General features: G+C 35.6%; 5 non-coding genes and 2 pseudogenes across 5 annotated transcripts; 3 read left to right on the plus strand and 4 right to left on the minus strand.

Moving 5' to 3' along the window:
* Window positions 1-14,980: 14,980 nt before the first annotated feature.
* Window positions 14,981-15,141, minus strand: LOC136040492 (U1 spliceosomal RNA). Its single transcript, XR_010620773.1, has one exon. It is a non-coding gene; the product is annotated as a U1 spliceosomal RNA (small nuclear RNA).
* A 514-nt stretch (window positions 15,142-15,655) lies between these two features.
* Window positions 15,656-15,885, minus strand: LOC136040442 (U2 spliceosomal RNA; annotated as a pseudogene).
* A 3,896-nt stretch (window positions 15,886-19,781) lies between these two features.
* On the plus strand, window positions 19,782-19,933 carry LOC136040497 (U1 spliceosomal RNA; annotated as a pseudogene).
* Window positions 19,934-20,675: 742 nt separating this feature from the next.
* Window positions 20,676-20,791, plus strand: LOC136040453 (U5 spliceosomal RNA). Its single transcript, XR_010620740.1, has one exon. It is a non-coding gene; the product is annotated as a U5 spliceosomal RNA (small nuclear RNA).
* Window positions 20,792-21,342: 551 nt separating this feature from the next.
* Window positions 21,343-21,458, plus strand: LOC136040454 (U5 spliceosomal RNA). Its single transcript, XR_010620741.1, has one exon. It is a non-coding gene; the product is annotated as a U5 spliceosomal RNA (small nuclear RNA).
* Window positions 21,459-21,937: 479 nt separating this feature from the next.
* LOC136040484 (U1 spliceosomal RNA) lies at window positions 21,938-22,101 on the minus strand. The gene has a single exon (XR_010620767.1). It is a non-coding gene; the product is annotated as a U1 spliceosomal RNA (small nuclear RNA).
* Window positions 22,102-22,840: 739 nt separating this feature from the next.
* LOC136040506 (U2 spliceosomal RNA) lies at window positions 22,841-23,032 on the minus strand. Its single transcript, XR_010620783.1, has one exon. It is a non-coding gene; the product is annotated as a U2 spliceosomal RNA (small nuclear RNA).
* Window positions 23,033-24,808: the final 1,776 nt, after the last annotated feature.

Below are 24,808 nucleotides of genomic sequence, written 5' to 3' on the forward strand. Positions count from 1 at the left end.
CACAAATTCATTGTGTGTAACATTAATTTAATCGAATATTTCTATTTCTTTTATGACGTCACAAAAAGGTCAAGATCCCAAGATAATAGGATAAGGTTAAGTTTACTCCTTTTTGAACTGATTTGGAAAAGATTATATATTCAAAACTCTAAATAAAGATTTGACAATTAAATATGATACCACTTGTAGCAAAAAAATATGACACATTATGGAATCTGAGATGACAGAAAAAGCAAATTTTAGGAAAGAATATGACACACTCCTTAAAAAAATTTTTGACAGCCCTGAAATCGGTACTAGCAAAAACTTAAACTGTTGTACGCTGATTGATGTAGATCAGGGTATCAATCTGCCATCAATTCAGCGTTTCAAAAATTATTTATGTTTCCATTTTAAAGCACTGGTTCCTTTTTAAAATTAATTTAATATATTACTTTTCATCTAATGAAATTCTACAAACAGTTAATTCTGAATAATTTCTTTTTTAATGATTGAAATTAATTTGAAAATCGTATCTGATCATATTTTACTATACAAAATGTTTTTCAATTACAATTTTTACAATAACATTTAAAAACCTCCGACTTAGAGTGGATTTTTGTAATATATTGCTTTAAACTAGGGGAAACTTAAACGTTTCCGAGTGCCGGTTTTTAAAAAGAAAATGCAAATAGGAGAACAGTTGATGATTTCTTTTCTATGCAAAAATGTAAAAGGATGTCAGAGTAACTTGAAAGGTCTCAGAATTATATGAAACCATTGATTCGCTATTTTGAACTAGTACGAAGAGTCGAGAAGTACTATTTGATAGGCAGGTAAGGCTAGAGATTTTCCTGCTGGAAAAAGCAATCTAAATAGGTCACAAGTTTTTTTTTCTTTTATTATTAGAGCCAAAGTCTTGAAAAAAATTATACGAATGACATCATATTTATGAGCACATTTCAAGAGCATAAATTACATTATCTTTCCCTCGGGAGAGGTCATTGTGTTTTTAGTATGTATGGCACATACAGAATTATAAAAGATGACAAATGACTCTGAACAGCTTAAGAAAAAGCATGGAACAAGAAAGTGTAAGAATCACACTGAATTGCAAATGAAAATGTTGCACAATGAAATTTGCGATTAGAAGATAAAGCAAAAGTAAATGGAATGAAAAACGTGTTAATTTAGCTTGTTCGAATTTGTGAAGGATAAATAGGAAAGAAGAGGTCATTTTTTATACTTGACAAGTGCAAATTACACAATGGAATCTTCAGTTAGAACAGCAGCAGCAGTGGAAATAACAACAAGTCCCAAGTGAAAAAAATCTTATAACACAGATTTTTCTTTGATGCACAGACAGGAAGGGGTAATTGAATCCATGCCAGAATTTCCTATTTGAATTGAAATTGATGATTTGACACTTCATGGCTTAAAGTCAAGGAATTGCGTGATGATTATATTATTATGTAATTAGAAATTCAAATATATACAAACATGCCGCTTCCTAAGGTCAGGGGGTCCGGGTGAACCTTTTGCCCCCAGCACTATTTTGCAAGAGTGACATCATAACAGAAGATTTTGCCATCAGGATCCAGTGTTTACCCACCCAGAAAATACCCCTCCCAGTTTATCCCCCCCCCCACACAATTAAATATACCCTGCGGAGAATACTCTTTTGTTGAAAATTTCCCCCCAGAAAACACTAATCCTCCAAAAAATTTGTCCCCCCTCCCGTGGCTGGCTGGTCTCCAATCACTTTCTACTTATAAAAAAGGACTAGAACTCTCAATTTCTGGTCTAATGAGCATCCTCCAAAATTTCTGTGACCCATTAGGTATAGGTGTGGATAATGAAGGGATAGTCCCCCTTTGCAAGCCTTGCGGTTTAATGTTACTCTTTACTTTCATAATAGCAGCTTAGACTAGAAATATCCCCAGAAATTATAAAGGAATAAATATCAATTTCATGTTTTTGGTGTGTTTTAATTTTATTTTTTGGCACTTTAGGAAGGTTTTAGAAACTACTGGGTTAATGATAATGAAATATACCTAAATACTTAAAAATATAATACTTTAGAAACAGATTTGGGCAATATATTTTCATATTAGGGGGTAATGAAGGTAAGGTACGGCGGGTCTACATGCCTAATGCATTAGGCACAATTATTTTGCATATAATTAGGTAAGAATTGTTGGACCCGCTATACCCCCCTCCCCCTAATTTGCAAATATATAGCCTGAATTTGTTTTTAAAGTATGGATATTTTTAATTGAAATATACATACAATGTAGTCTTCCATCGATCCGAAGCTAAATGTCTGATATAAAGACCGTGAGAATTGGTTACTTGATTTATCTTCGTGATACAATTCTCGAGTGTGTACTAGCTAACCGAAGTGTGTACTAGTACCAAATCTTCTTCCCTAACTTTTTCATACGGAACAGGTTTTTTATAGGGGGAAGGGCACTGTATCTTGTGTCCTTTTTTATTTTAAGCTAGTGATCTTCATTCTGAAATACATCTTTTAGATTTTCATTGATTTTACTTGCCTGGTTGTCATAACTCCCTGGACAAAATTGACTCAATTTGGTTGTTTTTCACTTCGAAATTATTCGATTATTTTCACAATTGGTTTTAGGATTGTAATCATATAAAATTATCAAATTAAGTGACATTTGAATTCAGTATTAACTTCAAGGGGGGAGGGGGAGAAGACATAAGAAAGGAGCGTCGGCCCTCGAGTCCCTGCTCCTTCCAATATCAATTTTTTTGATAATTGAATCCAATATTTTACGGGTTTTGATAGACCAATCTAATAATTTAGGCTCCCAAACCTGGTGCAATTGCAACAAAATTCTTATTTCATCCTTTAATTACTTATATTCGTTTTTAGAACTAAGCGCAATTTTAAAATTCTGGTAAATTTAGATATGGCACCACCACAAATTACTGTTTTTAGTGTAGTATTGCCAATTTAGGAAGGTGTTATTCACTGCTAGGTTAATCATAATAAAATATACCTAAGTATGATAAAAATATAATACTCTAGAACGAAATTTGGGTTAGATATTTGCACACTAGGGGGGGGGGGGTGAAGGTAAAGTATAGCGGGACAAACAACTCTTAGTTCATAATATGCAAAATAATTGTACCTAACACATTATGCATGCAGACCCACTATACTTTACCTCACTACCCCTTTTGATATTAACTAAAACATTGCTAAACTGCAGTTTTCGACCGAGCCGACACTAATTGTCCGGTATAAAGACCGTGAGAACTGGTTATTGTTTTATGTTCCCGATTTAAATTCTCATGTGTACACTAACTAACAAGGGAGTGCAGAACTTTCTTTCAAAAATTTTCATACAGAACTGGTTTTTATGGCACTTGGTATTAACCAAGTGACATATAGCAATCACCAATTCTGTCGGTCTGTCTGTCTGTCGGTCGGTCCCAGTTTTGCTACTTTAGGCACTTCCAGGTAAGCTAGGACGATGAAATTTGGCAGGCGTATCAGGGACCGGACCAGATTAAATTAGAAATAGTCATTTTTCCAATTTGACCATCTGGGGGGGGGGGGAGTGGGGGCCGATTAATTCGGAAAAAATCGACAGAGTCCTAGATACATGATTGAGATAACCAGAACGGATCCGCTCTATTTTGGGTAGTTGGGGGAGGGGTTAATTCTGAAAAATTAGAAAAAATGAGGTATTTTTAACTTACGAACGGGTGATCGGATCTCAATGAAATTTGATGTTTAGAAGAATATCGTGTCTCAAAGCTCTTATTTTAAATCCTGACCGGATCTGGTGACATTGGGGGAAGTGGGGTGGGGATACCTAAAATGATGGAATCCTTAGATTGGAGGGATCGGGATGAAACTTGGTTGGAAAAATAAGCAGAAGTCTTACATACGTGATTTACATAATCGGAACGGATCCGCTCTATTGGGGGGGGGGGGGTAATTCTGAAAAATAAGAAAAAATGACGTATTTTTAACTTACGAAGGAGTGATCGGATCTTCATGAAACTTCATATTTAGAAAGACCTCGTAACTCAGATCTCTTATTTTAAATCTCAACCGGATCAAGCGTAATTGCGGGGGGGGGGCATTTGGGGGGACCGGAAATCTTAGAAAATACTTAAAGCGGTGAGATCAGGATAAAACTGGATGGGAAGAATAGAAACCTGTCTAAGATACGTGACTGACATAACTGGACCGAATCTGCTCCCTTTGGTGGAATTGGAGGGGGGGGGGGTAATTTTGAAAATTGAGGTATTTGTAACTTACGAAAGGGTGACCAGATCTTAATGAAATTTGATATTTAGAAGGATCTTGTGCTTTAAAGTTCTAATATTAAATTTCGACCAGATCCTGTGACATTCGGGGGAGTTGGAGGGGGAAACCGGAATTCTTGGAAAACGTGAAAATTGGGGTATTTTTATCTTACGAATAGATGATCGGATCTTAATTAAATTTGATTTTTAGAAGGAATTCATGTCTCAGAGCTCTTATTTCAAATCCCGACCAGATCTTTTGACATTGGGGGGGGAGTTGGAGGGGGAAATCTTGGAAAAACACTTGGATTGGAGGAATCGGGATGAAGCTTGGTGGATAGAATAAACAAATGTCCTTGATACGTGATTGACAGAATCGTACTGGATTGGCTCTCTTTGGGGGAGTTGGGGGAGGAGTTCAGTGATTTGGCGAGTTTGGTGCTTCTGGACGTGCTAGGACGATGAAAATTGGTACGCGTGTCAGGGAGCTGCACAATTTGACTTGATAAAGTCGTTTTCCCAGATTCAACCATCTGGGGGGCTAAAGGGAGAGTAAAAATTAGAAAAAATTAAGTATTTATAACTTACGAGTGGGTGATCGGATCTTAATGAACTTTGATATTTAGAAGGACATCGTGACTCAGAGCTCTTATTTTAAATCTTGACCGGCATTAAGCCTCTTATTTTCCTTTTTAAATCAATCTATTGATTCATAGAATTTTGTTAGAGCTCATACCATATGATCTCTTGGCTCTTAGCTCTTCTTGCCTCGTCACAAGTGCCATATGAGCTCTTAGCTCTTGTTTATAAGAGGAAAGTGCATTGTCCCTTTTGCGCTGTTTTATGACATACTAGTGATCTGCAATCTGAAATACAATTTTTAGATTTTATTGATTTTACTAGCTTGGATATCAAAAATCTCTAGACTTAATTAGCTCAATTTTCATCTTATCTATGGAAATTTGTCCGATCTGGAAGTTGAATTACTTAACTGCATGTACGTTAGGTTTGCTTTCCATGTTTGATCAAACGTTTGATCAAAATTTCTATTATTAGCGCAGTTCAATTCAACAGTAATAAAACCTACGAAAGAAAATTGGAATTTCAATTGGTTGTAGGATGTAATAATATAAAGTAAGCAAATTAAGTGACATTTGAGTTTTGTTTTAGCTTTGAAAGGAGGATAGAGTCCTTAAGTCCTTGCTCCTTCCAATACCAAATTTTCTGATAATCAAATCCAACATTTTATAGAATATTTGGATAGACCTATCTGATAATCTTGGCTCCCAAACCTGGTAGCCATTCCATTGAAAAGGAAATCTTTTAAATTCGAAAATAACGGGGGAATCAACCAAAAGTGCACTGTGCAAAAGTCCGCTTTGTTGGAGTTTGTTGGACTTTATGACGGTGTCATCAATTTAAATTTACAAAAAGTGATTAGGTACAAAAATTAGCTTTGTTATAAATTTACATAAATTAAAAATTAATTTACGTAACGAATTTGTATATTTGTGTGTTTTTATTACATATATGAGCGGGTTTGCCCCCTCGTCTGTACCTTGCTCTTTACACTAAAGCTTAAATTTTGTCCCGATTCTTTAAGAATGACAAAGGCCGTAGAATAAATAGTTGAAATTACTAAAAGTACTTTAGCGTAAAGAGCTAGATATTTAGGAGGAGATGAAGCCCTTTTATTCGTAATAATTTCTGTTCTTTTTAAGTTTTAATGCTGCTCCTTACTTTCAGTTGAAAATCTTTTTCATATTTATTTTTTATTGTTTTTGTTTAAATAATACTAGAAAATCCTGAGCCCCCTTCATGGAATTTCTCTACCACCTTGACACATTCCTCCGAGTAAATATCCTTCCACGTAGCTTCCTCCCCTCAACCCCCCCCCCCCAACAACAAAAAATCCCCCTGAAAACGTCTGTACACTTCCCAATAACCATTACTGTATGTAAACACTCGTCAAAGTTTGTAACTTGTAGCCCCTCCCTGGGAACTCTGGGGGAGTAAGTCGTCACCAAAGACATCTTATTATGTTTTTCGACTATGCTGAACAAACTGGCTAACTCAAAATTTTGATCCATTGACTTTTGGGAAAAAATGAGCGTCGCAGGGGGCCTAGCTGATCTCCAATTTTTTGGTCACTTAGAAAGGGCACTAAAACTTTTCATTTCCATTAGAATGAGCCCTCTCACGACATTCTAGGACCACTGTCACCCCTACCGTCGATACGATCACCCCTGGGAAAAAGAAGAAAAAAACAAACAAATAAACACGCACCCTTGATCGAACTTTTGGCAAAAGATATGAAGTTCCACATTTTTGTAGATAGGAGCTTGAAATCTCTACAGTGGGGTTTTCTGTTACGCCGAATGCGATGGTGTGATTTTCTTCAAGATTCTATGACTTTTAGGGGTCTCTCCTAAAAGTCATCTATTTTCCAAAATAAGGCAAATTTTCTCAGGCTCGTATCTTTTCATGGATAAGGCTAAATTTGATTCTTTTAATGTATCTATTAGTATTGAAATTCAGTTTTTTAGACTTTCGTTTACTATTGAGCCGTCGCTCCTTACTACAGCTCACTGCAACGAACTGTTTGAAAATATAGAATTTTGTATTTTTGACAGAGGAAAGATTACGGATGCATGCTTATTTTAATTTTTTTCCCAGGGATGATCGTATCGACCCAGTGGTCCTAGAATATCGTAAGAGGGCTAATTCTAACTGAAATTAAGAGTTTTAGTGCCTTTTTAAGTGAACAAAAAATTGGAGGGTAACTAGGCCCCCTCACACGCTCATTTTTACCATTTTGCCATTATGTTCAGCATAGTCAAAATATCTAATAACTATCTCTTTGAGGACCACTTAATCCCCCAGAGTCCCCTGCAGAAAGGCTGCAAGTTATGAGTTTTGTCAATAGTTTACATATCGTGTTGGTTATTGGGAAGTACACTGGCGTTTTCAGGGGGGATTTTTCGGGTGGTGGTGGGGGAGATCGGGAAGAGGGAGTTACTTGAGAGGATCTTTCCACGGAGGAATTTACCATGGGTGAAGTAAATTTCCATGAAGGGCGCTCTGGATTTTCCAGTATTATTTAAAAAAAGGAGAAATTAAACAAATAAGTTTTTTAACTGAAAGTAAAGAGCAGCATTCAATCTTAAAACAAACAAAATTACTACACATATGAGGGTGTTTTTCTCCTCCTCAATACCTTGCTCTTTACGCTAAAGCATTATTATTATTTTCAAAGAGCTATTTATTTTAATTAAACGATGTTTGTTATCCAGGGGCCATTCCTCTGGAATTGGAACAAAATTCAAACTTTAGTGTAAAGAGCGAGGTATTTACGTGGGGCTGATCCCCCTCATATACGCAATAAAAATATATCAGCATAGAAGTTCGCTACGTAAGTTAATTGGTATGTTACATATATTTGTTACTAATAAAAACGTTCGTTAATAAAATTAAAAGGTCTAGTGGTATTTTTAAGAAATAAGAAATTCGGAGGGCCACTATGCCCCTTTCCCCACCCCCTTTTTCTCAAAATTGTTATTTTGAAACTAGACAAAATTTAGACAAAAAGTTAAATTAATATGTAAATTTTGTTTTAATTATTCATGTACGGCTAGCCAAAATCAAAACCTGTATTAATTAAAAAACGATCAGAAATTAAATAAAAAAAACTTTTTTTTAGCTTTAAGTAAGGAGCGACATTAGAACTTAAAACGAACAGAAATTATTTCGTATATGAATGGGAATATCCTTCCTCAATGCCCCGCTCTTACGCTAAATTTTGACTTTCTCACAACTCTACTTTTTTAAACAATAAAAAAACTTTAGCGTAAAGAGCGGGGCGTTGAGGAGGGGACAGTCCCTTTCATATAGGAGAACCGTCTCCTGGAAAAATCTTTTGGGGTTGCCTCACGGTGAATTAAGTCATTAGATTTTTGAAAAAAAATCACTAAATCAGCACATAAATCACTAGATTATTGAAGAAAATTACTAAATCAACGACAAAATCATTGGCATAACGCTATTTATCAGCGTAATGAATGATTATTTTGCCTCTTTTCCATGTTATATGCAGGCGCACTAATGAGAAGGGTGTAAAATTAGCCCCTAGATAAGGAAAAATACATTTAGATTAGTGTTTTGTTTTTCTCAAGCGAAAATTACCCTTTGAATTTTGAGAAATGCCTTTTCGCCTCATTATGCAGAACTTATCCCTCGATCGGCGAAAACTGGTTATCGCTGATCTAATTAAAGAATTTACTTTTACTTTTTAATATTTTTTCTTCTCCATCCAAAGCCCCACTTTTTTGTCTAACAAATGTGAAAACTAATTTCTTTTTACTCTAGATGAGCTAGTTTAACTACTGGACGCCGGTGAAAATTTTGAAAATTACCTCTTTATATTTTAATTATATTTTGAAAATGACCTCTTTATAACACGTTAGATATGTCTAGCTTCACATTTAATAAATTGTCCTGGTCTTTTGGGATAAAAACACGGGGAAATGTACAATGTAATGTCCGAAATGGGATATGTTGTGAAAAGGATCCCGCTGAAAATCCTTCAATAGTCCAAAGAGTAAAAAGGATAAATACAATTCTAATGTTTCCATTACTTGTTTTTAAACGTAGCTTTAAAGAGATGAGGGACGGCTAGGGATTAGCAAAAACTAATATTATATTGATATAACCATATTTTATTAAAGGATTTTCAGGAATATGTTTTTTTAATGCTATGAATTTTTCCCAAACAAAGGCATTAAATTTTTTTTTTTTTTGAAACTTAACTGAAAAGTCGCCTTTTCCTAGATCGTAATGGGCTATTGAAAACTATACCATACTCATGGGTATCCTATTAGTAAAGACATCCAAACTATTAGAAATACTTTCGTAGTTCCCCTATATTCGCCTGAACAAAGATGTAATATAAATTGGGTTGGTCAGAGGCTAATTTGAGAAACTCCATAAAATAGTCGCCGAGGACACAATTTAAGATTTAATGCACAAATTGTCAGGTGAAAAAAAAAAATAAAATGGTCTTTTGTTGACAATTTTTTTATTGCCTCTTGGCAATTCCAAATGAAAATCAGAGGAAACTCTATAGCATAGCCTATAGTAAACAACCATAAGGCTGCAATATGGGCTATTATTATGATTCTTTTCACATGGGCACTTCGGAAGGAAGGGATGGTCGCAAAAACTTCAAAAGGGGCTCATTCTATACAAAGTCAAAAGTTCTCTTTTTACTTTTTGAAGGTCAAAAGTGATCAGAGGGTAACAAAGAAAAGCTCACGCCCCGCAGAAAAATTCACCTGATCAAATCAGTTCCTTAAATAAATATGATCTTAGCGGATGTTCCAAAACAAAACGTACTTATTCTTCACGAAAAGAAAAAAAATTCTGACTGAATCTTCCGCAAGTGATTTTACATGGAGGGGCAATTTTCAGCGAGAGTGGAACTGTCTTGAGGAAATTTGACGGTGGGGGGATGTACTTTATGCTGGATGAAATTTCCACTGTGGGATGTTTGGGGTTAACGGCTAGGGAAGCAAAAAATAATATTATATTGATATAACGAAATTTTATAAAAGGATTTTCAGGAATATGTTTTTAAATGCTATGAATAATTCCCCGACAAAGAGATTTTTTTTTTTTGGGGGGGGAAGCTAACTGAAAATTTGTCTTTTCCTAGATCATAATGTGCTATTTAAAACTATACCATACTCATGAGTATCCTATTAGTAAAAATATGCAAATTTTTAGGAATATATTCGTAGCTCCCCTATCTTCCCCTGAACAAAATTTGGGTTGGTCAGAGGCTAATTTGAAAAAGTCCATAAAAAAGTCACCGAGGACCAAATTTAAGATTTAATCCACAAATTGTCTGGTGAAAAAAAGAATTAAGTGGTCTCTTGATGACAATTTTTTTTTGCATTGCCTCTTGGCAATTCCAAATGAAAATCAGATTAAACTCTCCAGCATAGCCTAGTAAAGAGCCATAATGCTTCAATAAGGGCTATTATTATGATTCTTTTCCCGTGGACACTTTGGAAGGAAGGAGCCCCTTTTGAAGTCGCACAAACTTCAAAAGGGGCTCATTCTATAGAAAGTCAAAAGTTCTGTTTTTACTTATTAAAGGTCAAAAGTGATCAGAGGGTAACCAAAAAAAGCTCACGCCCCGTACCAAACTTCACCTGATCAAATGTGATCAGAGGGTAACCAAAAAAAGCTCACGCCCCGTACCAAACTTCACCTGATCAAATCAGTTCCTTAAATAGGTATGAATTTAGCTGATGTTCCAAAACAACACGTACTTATTCTTCACCTTTGATTTATTTACATACAGGTAAAAAAAAGAAATAAGACAATCATGTCAATGAAAGTTCTTAAGCCGAACTGGCCAGCCATGACAACAAACAATAAAGAGAGATAAAACTCAACAAAAAAAAACCTCAAACGAAACTGCTGCCAGAAGAGAGAAAAGAGATGAAAGATTAAAATAACGCGGATATTTCGCCTGTATCTAAACTAGTCGTTCTCAGCACAAGATAAAAAGAAAAAAGACACTAAACTTAAAGCAAATAAAACCAGCACCAATAATAATAAATACAATTGTCGCTACTGATCTACGTAGGGAAAAGAATAATAATTTGAAAAATTGCACACTGGAGGAGAATTCAATTTTCTGTAGTTCTGATGTGGTTTCCATACATTCGAATTGTAATGTGAAAAAGTGCGAAGATTTATACTAGCACATAGGTGAATGGAATGGCATAAACAGCCAAATACAAATAAACTTTGGCAGTCTTCTGACAGCTTCGCCTGCACACCACCTTGCTCCCCCGTCATAACCAACGCATTGCCTGCGGCAAATCCTATTAGGTTTGTTTTTGGAGCTCCAATTTCTTGAAAAAGTTGTTTAGTTATGGCCCGATAAATATATTCGGCTGTACATTGCTGAACTTCTATAAATCTCAAAAAGGAGCCTCTTACAGGAAAATTGTCTTCTCGATCAACAGCATTCAGATCGAGATGGCGAGATGGCGTTACACGAGATGCGCAGTTCTGGTGTGGCCGCAGGTTAGGTGTTTGCCATATCAGAGTCGGGAAAACAGGTCTTTAGAATTTCTGGCACTTCATCCATGATGTCAATAGCGACATTGTAATGCACAATAAACCCCAAAGGCTTAATTTCGGCACTTCTCACCTTTTTTTCTAAAGTCAACTTTTCAATGAATTTTAAAAAAATCAAAAATTTAAAGGCAAGTCTTTCCAGAAGGAAATAATATAAAATTCTGAAAACGACTAGAAAACATATTTACAATATTGATTTACACATTAACTACTAATTATTACCATTTCTAAGAGAAAATCGACATAATAGGCCTATATTGCCTAAATCTTGTATTCCTTGTAGATTCTCTGATGCGAATTAATAAAAAAAAAATTAATCAAAAAAAATAAATTAAATTATAATATTGATCAGTTATTTATATTGTTTAGTTATCAAGATTTAATTTATTTATTTAATTATTTAGATTGAATTTATTTATTTAGATTTGGGTGGTGTGAGTGTTGGATCCTCGATGTATATATATTTTTTTATTTTTATTTATTTTTTGTAAGTAGGTGGTGCGGAGACCGGTTGTACTCGGGTGAGGATTGGTGAGTAGACTCTAAATATATTTTAAGTGTGAATGTAATTAATAGTTATTTATGTTTTGTTTTGTTGTTTTTTTTTTTCCCAAATAACGGGCCATTGAGCCCTTTGGGATATTTTTTGTTTATAAATGGATGGATATTGGTAATAAAAGGAACTTGAACTTGAACTTGAACTTGATGTTGCTTGTTTTCTATTAAATTACATTCAAGAAAAGTCACATTGAATTTTTACTGCATATATTGGGAAGTGTAAAGAACACTTTTTGTGTTTGGGGGGGGGGGGGTTGTTCTTAGGGTAGATTTCTATAGGGAGACACTTCCTAGGGGATATAAATTTTTGAGGGGATAATTTTAAAGGGGAACGGATGCAATGAGAGGATTTGACAGAATTACTATTCGAAATTCTTATTATTTGCCCTACATTCTCTTTTCTAAATTTTACATGTGGAGATGTTCCGGAGGAATTATTTGGGGGGCTAAATTCCATATGTTTGGATTTACAGAAAATAATTTCCAAGGAAGGGGGCATTTCTGGTGTGATCGAGAAATCAATTAGAGATTAAAGTCGCATTCAACTGAAATAACACTAAGAATATTTTTGCTGGCTGAATCGTCCGAAAGCAGTTTTACGAGGATGGGGGATTTTCAGATAGGGTGGCACTGTCTGTTGGGAATTATACGAAGGAGTGCCCTTTACTTTCTTTTTAATTATCTTACATTCTCTTTGCCAAATTGTACATGTGGAGATGTTCTGGGATCATTATTCGGGGGACTATTTTCTGCGTGGTTGATTTCCAGGAAATAATATCCACGGAAGGGGGCATTTCTGGAGTGATCGATAATCTGATTATAGAGTCCTATAGAGTCCTTAAATTCCTATTCAAATGAAAGAACGCTAAGAAGAACTTTTCTGGCTGAATCATCCACAAGCGATTTTACAGGGAGGGGCGATTTTCAGCGAGAGTGGAACTGTCTTGAGGAAATTTGACGGGGGGGGTGCACTTTACACTGGATGAAATTTCCACTGTGGAGTGTTCCATGAGGGGGGGGGTGTATTTCATACAGGGTGAGCCAGATTCACCGGCATTATTTTTGAAAAACAAGAAGTTTTTTTAACTGAAAGTAAGGTACAACCCTACAACTCAAAACGAATAGAAATTATTCAATATATGAGGGGTTGCTCCCTCCTCAACAACTTGCTCTCTATGCTAAAGTTTGACTGTCTGTCCCAATATTTGTAGACCGGCAACTGAAACACGGGGGCTGTTTAATTAGAATAAGAATAAATTTAAAAGTGCTAACAGCATTTGAACCTGCATTAGTTGAAAAAAGTTCAGAAATTATGTACAAAACAACTTTTCTTTTCACTGAAAGTATGGAGCGACATTAAAACTTAAGCCGAAAAGAAAATATTTCCTACATGAAAGGGGCTATCCCTTCATTATTGCCTCGCTCTTTATGCTAAACTTTGAATATGTCCCAACTCTATTTTTTAAACAATAAAGAAAACTTTAGAGTAAAGAGAGAGGCGTTGCAGAGGGGACAGCCCCTTTCATATGCAGAATAGTATCTGGTCGTTTAAGTTTTAATGTCGCTCCTTAATTTAAAAAAAAACTTTTTTTTTATGTAATACCAAGAAGAAACAGGGCTTTGCATAGGCAATAACTATTCGTTTCAGCTTTAATCTTTAAAACATTTGCTTTTCGTATGACTTAAATCAGTTTTGAAGTTATTTATCTTATGTAATTATCCAATGAAATTTTTTTTACATACACTAATAACAGTGCTTGATATATAATTAATATTCTGGAGTTTTAATATTCAGATAAAACAATCGGTACAAATCTAATAGAAATTTTACACGACGGTCTATATACTTTTGGTGTTGTTTAGTCTTCAATATCTATTAAAATTAATGTTTTAAATAATTTTTGAAATGTTAGATCAATCTGAGGATCGTAGCTGTGAATCGGATTGTCAGCATGGCTGCCAAATTGACAAATTTTGTGTTAAAATGACACTATTTGATGTTGCGTGACACAATGACACATTCAGTCGAAATGATGACACAATCGACGAAAATGACACATTTTTCAATAAAAAATGACACAATCGACAAAAATGGCACATTTTTGTCATCCTAGTCTTGATTTTTAAATGGTAATAAAAGAAAAGTAAAGTTTCAATTTTCTACCTCCAGAAAAGGTACAAATTAATGGAAGGGAATAGCGCTGCCTAACGGTGGCAGTAGTACACAAACAGTGCAGAATACAGGACAGATGCCATCACCGTATTTAAAATTTAAACTACGCAAAAAAAACAGCCATAGGCGGAAATTTCAAATCAAAATGCATGCTGAATTTCTGAACTTAATTGGTTTCTTGATTGAGTACGTACTTAATAGTAAAAATTAAACAGCATGCAGTTTACCAAAGCTGTGTGCATAAGCAGCAACTCCCATTTTTAGGAGTATAGGAGGGGTATCCAACCTTGGACAAGATTACAAATTTCCAGAGATTTCTTTCCTTCAGAATAATCCATCTGGCCTAAAAAGGCACCAAAAAATATGACAGAAATACTAGATTGAAGCTGGTTGAATGGCTTACATATTGAGTAAATAAAAAGCTTAGCCAATAAAGCCGATTACGTTTACGACGTCATACGAAAAGTCTATTTTCAATTTGCTGTCGGAGTTGATTGTCCCTAAAACTTTTATTAAAGTAAACTTGCCTCGTTGGCCGCCCAGACACAAATTCATAGTGTGTAACATTAATTTAATCGAATGTTTCTATTTCTTTCATGACGTCATAAAAAGGTCATGATCCCAAGATAATAGGATAAGGTTAAGTTTACTCCTTTTTGAACTGATTTGGAAAAGATTATATCTTCAAAACTCTAAATAAAGATTTGACAATTAAATATGATACCACTTATGGCAAAAAAAATGACACATTTTGTGAGTCATTATGGAATCTGAGATGACACAAAAAGCACATTTTTGGAAAAAATATGACACAATCCTTAAAAAAAAATTTGGCAGCCCTGAACGCAGTCCCCCACTACCAAAAATTACGCTGTTGAGTTACCCCCATTTGGGGTAATCACAGGGGTCAGCCAATCCGAGGTGCAATGAAAAGGCCTCACCCTAGGAGCGCCTCCTTCATGATCAAGGCAGCTCATCAGCCAGGTAAGTATGAATTGTTCAAAACTAACAATTTACTTATGTCTTTCGACATAAATCCGGTTGCTTTGAATGCCACTCAGAAACTCTAATTTATTAAACAGATGCAGCTTTACAAAACTTTTTTCTCAGCAGTGAATCAAGTCTCTGAATTGTTTTTGAAAATAGGAATGCCCCATTTCAATTTCATATGCAAGCCTCTAGATTGTTTAAATGCAAGTTTACCTTTTTGAGAAAAGAAAATCAGGGGTTTCTCACTCTCTTATCAATTTGAGTGAAAAGTTGAAACTCTAATTTCTGAGAACCCAGTGACCGTTCTACTGACTTTGCCAATTATTTTCTCTCTAACAATCATACAGGGGGGGGGCTTTAGTCATTACTACTATCAACAACTCACCGTAGAACCAAGCTGCCTGAGGCCAAAAACAATCGCTTCAGCCATTTTATCGAATATTGGCTCAATTTAAATTTCAGCAGTTTATAATTACGAACTATTTTCGATAAAGATGCATGGGGACTTGGATCCAGCTTGGGCATCCCGATCCCGGAGGTACTGCAATACCGGGCCAACGCGTGAAGGGAGCGGAGCAAGCCCCGACATCCCTCCGGTTTCCAAAAATCAGTTTAATATTCTGGGCCCCATCTAGGGGCCCAGAATAGGGGCCATTATTTAAAAAACGATCAGAAATTAAACAAAAAGAAGTTCTTTTAACTGAAAGTAAGGAACAACACTCAAACTTAAAACAAACAGAAGTTATTAGTATAGGAGGGGCTGCCCTCTCCTCAACACCTCGCTCTTCACGCTTAAGTTTCAATTTTGCCCCATTTTTTAAAGAGCGACTCGTAAAACACAAGGGTTGTTTAATTAAAACAATAAGTTTTTTTTAAGGTGTCGACGAACTTCAGCGTCAGAAGTGATGCTGAGGAGGGGGCAACCCCTCTCATATACGTGATAACTTCTGTTTGTTTTGAGTTTTAATGTTGCTCCTTACTTTCAGTTGAAAAACCTGTTGTTTTTTATTTAATCAGTTACTGAGTCAAGTTGTCTCCTTGTCTCGTAGACAAGAGCCGCCCTTCTTTTCTTTGTATAGTATAAATATAGTAGGCCTATGGACTAAACTTGTTGAAATATTTGAAATGAAAAATTGTGTATAATTTTCATTTAAATCTTAATTTTATCATTTTTACTTTCGTTGCTCTGTATATTTAATTTATACAATTTTATATATGAATTAAATTTTATAACCTTATACAAATATTTTACATAAAATGTCTTCTATATAAACTTGCACAAGCTTAACTTATAGTAGAAATGTTATAAATGCATCTAACCCATTAATAAATGGTTTATTACTGAAACGTTTTATATTATTGATTTCTTTTGTTACATTAAGACAGGAAGCTCTTTTAATAAAGACCATAGGAATTCTTTTAAACTACTTAAAATGGAAATATCCCTCAGGTATATGATGATAGTTGTCTTTCGGGAGCTGTTCATAGAAAATAGCCGCATATTTTTCATCCAAATTCTTAAAAGATGCCTTCTTTAATTATAGGTTTTGTACCTTCATTAGTTGGTACTGTTTTCATGACTTATGGATATGGCCACAAATGTCTTTTATGCGAAGGTTGCCAAATGCCAATGTTGCCAAATGTCTTTTGGTTGCCAAATATTGTGACTATGCTTTCAGTAGCTGAATAAAAAGAACAGTTGAAATGAAATTTGGAGGATTGTACAACACAGTGGTGAAATATAGGTAAAACAAATAGGAACATATTTACTATAGGGCGTAAATACTCACGAAATATTCTCCGATAGTTACACTGTGAAGTGTAGAAAAACATTCCCGAATTAACTTTTTTAGCAACTTTTTTATTAACTTAGAATAGATTAACTTAAATTGAATAGAGAAACTCATGGTACAGATATCAATCGGAGGGAAGAGGGTTTTTTTTTATTATTTTCTTTTTCTAATTTGAATAGAGAAACTCGTGGCGCGAATATCAATAGGAGGGAAGGGGTAAAAATAAGGTAAAAATAAAGGATTCACCGTCCACCCTTGGGGAATTTCCTGGTGGTGCTCGTGTCTCATGGGTTGTTGGATGCCTTTCACTGAAAAGGAGTCCTTGGTGAATTTGTTATAATTTTATTACGTGCTATTAAAACGGATTATTTGTCAAAAATCCAACAAATGGGGCCAACTATCTGGTAAAAGAGAGCCAGACAAGGTGAGGGTCTGAGAGTTCAGCAAACCCATACATAATGTGTGGCACATAAATGGGCTGGTACTTATGTATTATACCACTAACACTCGAGAAGTGAAGTTAGGTTAGTCCTTATGAAAAATACCAAAATGTGATGAAAATATAATAATTTAGAAAAGAATTTGGGCTATATATTTGCATATTAGAGGAATGGATTGGGATACTATTGTTCCACTCATGATCCGTTTCCCGAACCTGCTTGGCGACAGGGAAGGTGAAAGTGACACTCTACGAGATAAGCTGGAAGTTCTGTGGACTAAGCTGGCCGACAGTAAAGAGGATCTCCCGAAATTTGAACCCAGCGATGATCCTGGAATCTTTTGGAAGCAGCTGAGTGACGTCAAGGACCGCATATCTAGGCCAGTATATTTGGAAATTTCCAAGGTTATGTTGACATTGTGTGCTCTTCCTCATTCCAGCGCAAGCGCAGAAAGGCAATTTTCTATTATGAACAATTTGAAAACAAAAATTAGAAATCGTCTCCAAACTGAAACTGTGAGTTCAGTTTCCAGCAACTCCTGGAAAATAGATGTCAGTCTTCGTCTTTCATTCCAGAAGTGGAAGGGAGCATCGAGATCCACGAAAGTAAATCTCATTTGTAGCAACGCAACTGGCGTCGATCAAAATGAGGAAGAGGAAATAGATTTTTGCGACTGATTCAAGAGTCATTCTTATTTTTTTCGAAAATGATCTGTAGTACAATAGAAAATGATCTCTAATAAACCAGTGATTTGGATAAAAAAAAGCTGGGCATCCGTAAAGGAACAGTAAACTTGACTCAAAGTTGACTCGGGCAGCTAGCTGACATATCAAGATTGTGCCCTGAGTCGATATTGAGAGTAAGAAAAATTCTAGTTACGACCATTGCAGTTTCCGGGCAGTTTCCGAAAATTCGATTTTTGGTTTAGTAGAAAAAAAGCAAAAGGTTTGTGTGCCACAACTAGGAATCGAACCCACGCCGTTTTACCGATGTGACGTTTGACTATGGTCTACACGTAAAAAGGCGAACTTTTACAGTACATAAGTGCATAATTACAGTGCATAAGGGGCAAGGGCCTGCCAGCTAGCTCTGAGAATAATAAGGAGGGGTTTCGAGATAACAAAGAAGGGGGGTCCTGTCGACAATAAGTCCCTGTACATTTATCTAAGCCCCCCAGGCCGGTTTGACGGTCGAAAGTTGCCTTGTCAAGTTTACTGTGCCTTTAAAGCCTCTTTACTGCCTAGTTTTACTAGATGAGTCGAATAATAGTCCTGCTTTCGACCACATGCTTCACGCATTGCTTAAATCCGAGTGTATTTTTCTCTTGTTTTTCCGCTAGAAAAAACCTTTAGCCTCAGAAATCTTTGCCTCTAAAAACTACCTCAGTTCACTAAGTTCAGTTCACTGAAAGATAAAGACTTTTCGAAACTAGCGTAAACTACTCTCGAATTGTATGCAGTGTGTAATGCAATGCAACTGCAACTTGATAAACTGGACAGCTATAGTAAAACTGGTTCGAAAACATAGTTCAAATATGAATAAGAAGGTGCAAGAAGACGTTCTGCACTGCCGCAGCGGTAGTTTGTACTCGAAAAGCGCCGCGTATGCTGCACAAGGAAAAATAGATCTTGACAAAAACGGCTGTCTGGAATCCGAAAGGTGAAGCCTGGCTTTGATTGACAGTTGCGACTGTGAAGCAAAGATAGATATTTGAAAGGGACATCTAGGAAACACTGGTAGACAGTGACATTAGCTATCATAATTATCATGAAAATACGGAAGGGTTGGCTTGACTGTCCGGAAGCCCCAAGCGTCTGGAAAATGAAGCCGGGATTGAAGATTCTTACTAACAATAATTTATTTTAACCTCGTGTGATCCCGCTTGAAACACCTTGAAATAATTTTTGGAAGTTTTGAATAACATATCAAAAACAAATGTTTTTAGACATTTAGATGTTTCGTAATTTTGTATAGCTGTCTTCATTTGAATAGCTCACAAATACTAAATTTAAGGTAATCTGATAACATATTTATGACAAAATACAACTAGATCACCTTTGGAAGAAAGAGTACATTTGTTTTCAAAAAGTACTGCTTTTCTTAAAATGTACTGCAAAAGTACTACTTTTTTCAAATGTACTACCAACTCACTACTTTGAAAAAAATGTACTAAAAAGAGTACAATTTTTCTATCCCTGGCAACTCAAAGCGCCACGCAGCTTATTACGCATGTGCGTACAATGCTTTAGTGAAAATAACAAAGGTATTCGTAGAAATGCTGTAATCTTTGTGTGATCGAAACCAAGATCAAACCATTGATCAACACCAAGCAGGATTACGCGAAAATTGCATATTTAGCAAAAATTTTGTGTAGCACTTATGTAGCACCCTGTTCTCGAGAAAAATAGCACACTTTGGACACGAGCAGGTGGCAACCCTGCTCCCAGGGTGAGGCCTTTCCATTGCACTTCGGATTGGCTGACCCCTGTGATTACCCCAAATGGGGGTAACTCAACAGCGTAATTTTTGGTAGTGGGGGACTGCGTTCGCGCGGACCCCTGTCCACACATTGAATAGGTTTCTTCCTTTGAGCCCGTACTATGTTGCAATTTTGTGAACTGAAAGGAAAAAGTATGCAAATTGATAATGTTTAAACCAAGTAATTTAGAACATCTCTTAAATAAACACATTTTGTTTTTCTTAGTCTTGTATTAAAGCAAATGATGGGGTATCAATGACTAGTCGCCATAATTAAATTAAATTGCCTAAACTGATTGAATTCCTGATGCATTTTGTTTTTGAAAATACTCCGTAATTATCAAATACTGATTTTTAAATTGAACTAGGAATCGAATCCAATTGCTGAAATTTAAATTAAGTCACAAAGGCTAGTCTTAAAAAGTGAAATGCCCTTGGTCACCACACATTTCATCAAGTCTATTGTATTGGCAACATATCAGACTAAGAATTCCTTCACTACCGCTAAGCTTCTTGGAATATTTTAATAGGGGGGCCTTTGGCTACAGCAATTGATCGACCATTCAGCTACATTACAATTATTTTTGGGCCTGATTACTGAATATTTATGTTATTTTCTGCGGATGTAGTTTTAGTAGCATGTCATTAAAGTTGCCCATGAATTGCTGTTCATTGAATATGTTTTCGCATCATATGATTTTTTGGCCCGTATTTACTTGATTGAACATTGAATTTCTTATTGCTTTCGAACCTTGTTAAAAAAAAACCACGAGGATTTACTAGGATTTATTTTTATATACCCAAGTCAACCTTAGCAATTTTCATAGCTCTGGCCTCTCCTCATATCGAGTTAATCTTTCGCCTTTTACTAAAGATTACCGTGGGGAGGGGCACTTGATGAGTCTTAACAAATTTTTGAATGCCGAAAGGCAGACTAGTCTACACAATTGTTGTATGTTTTAATATTTCAAGATTACTTATCTAGATATTAATATTATTTAGATACTATCTTACTTATCAAGATATTAGGGTTGTCAGACAAGTAACCCTGGAAAATGCGAGATAATTGACGTCATTTATGAACAAAAATCCAATCTTTTCAAAAATATAAAACAAATTGTGAACTTATGGGCAAATAGTAAAAAGGGACAAATAATTGTGAAATATGGCACAACTTCCAGTGGTGTCTAAATAAGCTATGTTTATAGGGAAGTAGACGTGATTAGTGTTGTTAGTTGCCTACAGCCCTTCAGTTGACAAGTGGCTGGCTAGATGTTTGTTGTTATATTTTGCAGATTACATCCAGGGAAGCTACTTTTCAGCGGGTAAGGGATGCTCGAAGGCACTCTTGGTGCAATAGTGTGACAAGTCCTAGGCGCTTGACTCCCAAATCTCTTAGGGCCCTCATTCCTCCCTCGTCTAGGAACTGTATTTCCATTCCAGTTTAGGGGATTTATTTTTATATACCCAAGTCAACCTTAGCAATTTTAATAGCTCTGGCCTCTCCTCATATCGAGTTAATCTTTCGCCTTTTACTAAAGATTACCGTGGGGAGGGGCACTTGATGAGTCTTAACAAATTTTTGAATGCCGAAAGGCAGACTAGTCTACACAATTGTTGTATGTTTTAATATTTCAAGATTACTTATCTAGATATTAATATTATTTAGATACTATCTTACTTATCAAGATATTAGGGTTGTCAGACAAGTAACCCTGGAAAATGCGAGATAATTGACGTCATTTTTAACTATTTCTGGATTTATTTCTATTTCTGGATTAACTATTTAACAATTAACTATTTCTGGATTTATTATCCTTAGAACATAGCCACGTAATTTATTTAGGCTAAAAGGTAAAAGGCAAAGCATTGCTCAAGAAATGTGAACAAAATTAACTCTTTCTACTAAGTCCATCTAGCTCGACTTCATTTCTTTTGCTTTTCTACAGTGGCGTAATTTCTTCAAAATCCAAACTTGAAGGGGAGGAGGAGCAAAGATGGAACCCTTTGTCCAAAATAAAGTGAAAATAGCAGTAAAAACTAAAAAGAAGCCATTTGGTACCACAGAGGCACTATTTAGTACTCTAAAAAAGCCCGCGCGAACGCAGTCCCCCACTACCAAAAATTACGCTGTTGAGTTACCCCCACTTGGGGTAATAACAGGGGTCAGCCAATCCGAAGTGCAATAGAAAGGCCTCACCCTAGGAGCACCTCCTTCATGATCAAGGCAGCTCCCCAGCCAGGTAAGTATGAATTGTTCAAAACTAACATTTTACTAATGTCTTTCGACATAAATCCGGTTGCTTTGAATGCCACTCAGAAACTCTAATTTATTAAACAGATGCAGCTTTACAAAACTTTTTTCTCAGCAGTGAATCAAGTCTCTGAATTGTTTTTGAAACTAGGAATGCCCCATTTCATTTTCATATGCAAGCCTCTAGATTGTTTAAATGCAAGTTTACCTTTTTGAGAAAAGAAAATCAGGGGTTTCTCACTCTCTTATCAATTTGACTGAAAAGTTGAAACTCTAATTTCTGAGAACCCAGTAACCGTTCTACTGACTTTGCCAATTATTTTCTCTCTAACAATCATAGAGGGGGGGCGGGAGGGGCTTTAGTCATTACTACTATCAAGAACTCACCGCAGAACCAAGCCGCCTGAGGCCAAAAACAATCGCTTCAGCCATTTTATCGAATATTGGCTCAATTTAAATTTCAGCAGTTTATAATTACGAACTATTTTCGATAAGGATGCATGGAGACTTGGATCCAGCTTGGGCACTTTAAATTAATTATGGCGTCCACCCATTGGCTTTTTCACCATTAATTTTTATAAATTTTATACAGTGTTTCTTCTTTTTTTCATATGAAAAAAAAATGATTTTAAATGTATTCAAGGACTAAGTAACTAACGGCAGAGCCTCTCTTCACTTTGAATAATGTATTGAACCCACTATTGGTTAGGGTTCATGGACTTTGGTTTCCCCTCGAAAGGAATGCACTGATCCCGGAGGTACTGCAATACCGGGCCAACGCGTGAAGGGAGCGGAGCAAGCCCCGACATCCCTCCGGTTTCCAAAAATCAGTTTAATATTCTGGGCCCCATGTAGGGGCCTTATCAGATATAAAACTGATAAGAACAGATACTACACTTTGATCTTAGCCAAAAGGCCGAGAAGCGAAAATTTAACAAGGATTGTCAAAAAAGTTATAAGAATACGAGTAACAAAGTTTGTCACAAAATTTATTTCGGTTCCAATTCTCAAATAACATTCAATTAACTTATCACTTTGTTTTTAGATTTTTGTAAACAGTACGAAACATTTCCCATAATATCAAAGTTTATCTCCAAATTTTAATGGTAAACGGTAAATTTTCCAATCAAGACTTGGACAAAATTGTCACTCAAAAAGCCAAAATCAGAAAAGATAACATCTTAAATCAGAGATAATATTCTCTTGGCCCTTTAGCTGACAATGATCGGAACCAGCATTGATGAATAACGTTAATTCACGGCAATTAAGGGGGTGGGGGACAGAGAAGAGTTTTTTTCGAAATCCAGAGAGAACAATTCTCTTGTTTTTTTTTACTTTCTTTTACAAAAATACCCCAAAAAACACCCTGATTTACAATAAAAATTGTCAATCCACCAGTCGACACCACTGGTATTGATCAAAAGCGCCAATTCATGGAAACTAGGGGACAAGGCTGGACCCAATGAGCTAATCCCCGATATTTTTGTCCGACTCGTTAAAACGTAGCGCAATGCATTTAAACAAGTTTCCGAGGTTTTTTTTTTTTTTGTATTCCTTGCTCAAAATAGATTTGTAAACACACAGCCCAAGGGGAAGGGGAGAGGGGGCGAAATCCAATATTCTCCAGATTCCAGGCAGGGGAATCTCGTTGTTTTTTCAATTTCTTTAACAAAAATACAAAGAAAAAAAAACAAGCCCCTTTTCAATAATAATACCACGAAGAGATTTTTTTTAATCTAAGAGGAGGAATGCAGGAAAAACATCTTGTAGAGAAAATTTCCTTCCCTGAATTAAAACAACTAGTTTTCCATATATACTACATGGTAACAATGTAAGTTTTATTAAGACATTATTAAATTTGCTTCAAATATGGAAACAAAAGCTGAATTTTCAATCACCTAAGAAAGATACACAGACACGAAACAGTGAGACTTTATCAAATAAATGATTGCTTACTTTATTGTATAAGTATTTGTCCTTTTCATTTGTCATTTACTTGAGTAATTCTATAATTCCATCTTCTTACTAACCATGAAGCCCAGAAGACTGTCTTGAAGAATAGATGCCTTCAAGTAGAACTCCAGTTTTATAGGAGAATTTGATCAAAGCTTATTAAACAACTCTAAGGTTCGAAACCATAGAAAAGTAGGGTCGTAATTTGTTATGGAGCTGGAAGGTGCAACTGCCCCTCCCTAACCTTGTTTTTCCCCTCCCCCAAACCTCATTCCCCTACCCCCTTCTGAAATTTAGTTTCTTCCAAAATTGAGTCTAAACTAATATAAACCTATAAATTTAAGGATCTACAGAAACACATCTCTTTTTTCTCTTTTTTTAAAGTAAACTTACAGCTTTTTTAGAGTACTAAATAGTGCCTCTGTGGTACCAAATGGCTTCTTTTTAGTTTTTACTGCTATTTTCACTTTATTTTGGACAAAGGGCTCCATCTTTGCTCCTCCATCCCCTTCAAGTTTCGATTTTGACGAAATTACGCCACTGTAGAAAAGCAAAAGAAATGAAAAAAAAAAGTCCTATAAGATGAAGTCGAGCTAGAAGGACTTAGTAGAAAGAGTTAATTTTGTTCACATTTCTTGAGCAATGCTTTGCCTTTTACTTTTTAGCCTAAATAAATTACGTGGCTATGCTCTAAGGATAATAAATCCAGAAATAGTTACTTTTTAAGACGAAACAAAAGAGGACTAAATGT

This window comes from Artemia franciscana, chromosome 20 (genome assembly GCF_032884065.1).
Source record: "Artemia franciscana chromosome 20, ASM3288406v1, whole genome shotgun sequence".
Classification (NCBI taxonomy): Eukaryota; Metazoa; Arthropoda; class Branchiopoda; order Anostraca; family Artemiidae; genus Artemia; species Artemia franciscana.